Below are 3,673 nucleotides of genomic sequence, written 5' to 3' on the forward strand. Positions count from 1 at the left end.
AGGTATGTCAGTGGAGGGGTGTCTTTGGGGTTTATATTTTGTTTCTGCTGAGCAGAGCTCTCTCAGTCTATGATTGTCATGGCCTAAGCTGTCTTCCTCCACCATCCACCATTAACTTTTCAGAGCAGAGGTGTTGGCCAGATATAGACTGTGACCATTGTGAGCCCCCAACAAATCTTTCCTCCTCTGTGTCATTCTGGTCAGGTCTTTTACTCAAAGTGATGAAACAATTGACAAAACAATGATGGAAAAGGAGGAGTGTGTTAGGCTTTGATTTGTTTTGTTCATGTACAAATTCCTGAAGAATGCAACTTCGGGGAGAAAAGATTTACTTTGGCTCACAGTTTCAGAATTTTCTGTCCCTGGTTGAATTCCTCCACTGCTTTGTCTCTGAGGTGAGGAAGAACATCATGACAAACACAGGGATCTAGATGACTGTCATCAGTCCACAATGTGAGACCTAATACTTCCATGTATATGAATTTTGAGGAGTACAGTATCAAATTCAAACTATAAAATAATAGTGAGATACCATTAAAAATGCATATTTTTCAAAGTATAACTGAATCTTTGAAGAAAATAATAAAGCTTCAAAGAAAAGTAGAAGAAAGGGGATTGTTTCTTTCTAAAACAAATACTAAATAGTCTATCACAGGCTCTACCTTCTTCCAGGAAGTCCATTGTATTTAAAAGGACTATGAAGTTAATAGTCACAATCACACAAAGAGATATATGGTAGTATTTATAGCAGCTTTATTATAATGGCCCAACAAGAGAAGCTTTTAAGCAGGCCCTCAACTGGTGCATGGAGTAAAGAACTGAGCTGGTCTACACAATGGAATATTATTCAGTGATGAGGAGTAAGAAGCTATCAAACTGAGAAATCACCTTGAGAAATCTAAAAGTGCATACATCTTAATGAAAAAGCCAGTCTGAAAGACTACACACTGCAGTGTTCTGATCTGTAGTCAATTACAGGTAGATCGTGAAAATATCAGTGGGCATTAGCAGACTGGAAGAGGGAAGGGATGGATAGATAAAGTACAGGAAATCTTTAGGGTCCCAAAACTTCAGTAGTATATAGCACTAATGGGTTCATAACATTATGCACTTTCCGATTACAAATAGTGAACTCCAAATTAAACTATGAATTTTAGTCCACAAGTTCTCTATCTCATTTTATAACCACAATGCAGGCCATACTAATGGAAGATGTCATACGTATAGACAGTATGTGTCCACAGAAGCAATAAAATGAGAATTCTTAAATATAAACTCTTTGGTTCTGTAAACATAGAAAAAATATAGATATTTTTAATCAAATATCAACTTAAAAGATACATAGTGCATCAAAATTAAGTGAATATTACCTTCAAAATACAAGTTGCATTCACTATTTGATAAACAGTATCATTCACATTATGAAGCAAAAGGAGAAAAATCTCATTAGGGAATGAATAGACAACTAAGAGCATAAGATAGCACTCCACTGGCATCCATGATAAAAACTCAGCAGATGGTATAAATGGGCACTCTCCTGATAGTGCTGGTAACCACTACCCTCTGCCCTCCCACCCAGGAGAAAACCACAGTCCTACAGCACTAACCCTGCTTCAGGAACCCCTGGCTCAGCCTCCTGAGGAGATTTGGTCATAGAGGCAATGCCTGACCTGGGTGATACTGCCCCCCAAGTTCACTTCACCATGTGCAGCCTCGCAGGGGTTGCTGTTCACATGCACCATCCTAACTTAGATGACAGTACAGGTGGACAGAAGTCCAGTCCAGTGGATTTGACCTACAGGGACAGCCCTGAGGGTAACCCAGGAAAGGTGGTTTCTGGTGTGTGGCTCATCTTCAACACAACCACTGGGTGACATCTGGTAAGCATACACTCTAGGCCTTAGGCTGCCCCTCAGGAAGGAAGGTACAGCCATGAGAGAACATGTTAAGCACCGGGTGGTGGATACTGGTCACCATATCAGCGTGCTCTAAGGGAGCAAGGTCTGGAAGACTAAAAGGGACCCAGGGCAGGACTGGGCAGGCAGAGTCAGGTATGGACTGGAAGGTCAAGGTCAGAAGACTCAGTGGGAAGTTTGGCATGTGTGGCCAAGGTCCTCCAGCACCCTGGAATTTAGTTTTCTGTGGGATCCAGAGGAGCCTTTTCACAGGCAGGAGGAAGAGTGATTGGATTCTACGTCCTTGCTCCAGAATCCTTTGTGGGAGTCAGGACTATGGGACTCCTTTGAATGCTGGTTCAGTTGTGTTAGGTCAGAAATTAGATGACTGTAGGGGGCAAATCTGAGCAGCTAGAACAAAGACCAGCCTGCCAAAGGTGATCAGAAATTTCGCAGCAAGGTGGATGGAAAGTTCCACTGACCCTTCGCCCCCACCTGTCACTCAACAAGACCCCCCTCCCATCCTAGTCTATAAAAATCCTGAGCAGCCAGGGCCATGTGTGATTTTCTTTGGGTCCCTCTACCCCGGGGATCTGGGAATTTCACCTGAGAGCCAAATTCCAATAAAGCTTGCCTTGGCCACTTTTCTGTCCCATTTTATTTGATTGCTAACTGTGCCCGCCGAGCCCGCCCGAGCTTACATTTGGTGCCGAAACCCGGGAGGGGGGTTTCTCGTGCTCCCCCACCTTGGGGTTGAGACCCACCTGCTCCTCAGAAGAACCAGGAGATTCTGATCCATCCTGCTCAGCTCTACTCTGTTTGGTCCATCCCGCTTCAAAGCACGGTAAGTTCCCTGGGTTGTTCCCCATACGCCTTTCCAATCTACACCCTCCGTTCCACAGAAGGTCTGTCCGTGGGCACCCCACAGGCCTCCACTCTGCTCCGTTTGGGCTCTGGTTTTTGTGAAGATGTTCCAACCTCCGGTCAGCCCCCCGTTTTTCCATTTTTGGGCCCCCAAAAGTTGAGAGACGTCTTGATTTCCGGCCCGCCCACCGTTCTCTGGTGTGCAGGAGTCATAACTGGGACGCCTTTTCTGATTCTGGCACACCTGTCTGTCCAAATGAAATTGGATGGATAATGGGAAATACCAGGAACTCACTAGACCCCAAAACTCCTTTGGGGTGTATCCACCATAATTTTACTAAACTGGGACTTTCCAAAAACTTAAGCCGTAAGCAGTTAGTTTTTTATTCAAGCCTCAGTATGTTTTAGATCTCAAGATGGCCACCAAAAGGCACTCACAACCATTTGCAAGCTTTCTTTTTGGAATTTGGCACTCGCCCCGCTCCTCCTTTTACCTGCTCCACCACCCACATTCTCCTCCCCTGAGCAGTCCCAAATCCTGCCCACCTCCATGCTCTGGCCAGAACTCTGCCTCCTCTTCCTGTCCTTCTCTGGCCGAAAACCCACCCACTCCTCCCCCGGATGCAGCTCCTCCCCCATTCCTCCTCGGAGTCCTCCCACTTCCCCTCCCACCTCCTCCTTCAGAACGTCTCTCTGCCTAGTCTCTTCCCTACTCCCCTGTCAGCACTAACAGGCAACTTTATCAAACTCTCCCACTGTCTAACCCAGAACTTCTTTATCCTCTCTGGAAAAAGTTAATGCAAAAGGATTATGTGAATCTAAGTTACATTCTTGCTTAGGGTCTTTCTCTGCTGATTCTTCTACTTATATTAAGGAATTTGAGTATCTTTCCCAAACTTATAGTCTTAATATCC

The sequence above is a fragment of the Sciurus carolinensis genome, chromosome 16 (assembly GCF_902686445.1).
Source record: "Sciurus carolinensis chromosome 16, mSciCar1.2, whole genome shotgun sequence".
Classification (NCBI taxonomy): Eukaryota; Metazoa; Chordata; class Mammalia; order Rodentia; family Sciuridae; genus Sciurus; species Sciurus carolinensis.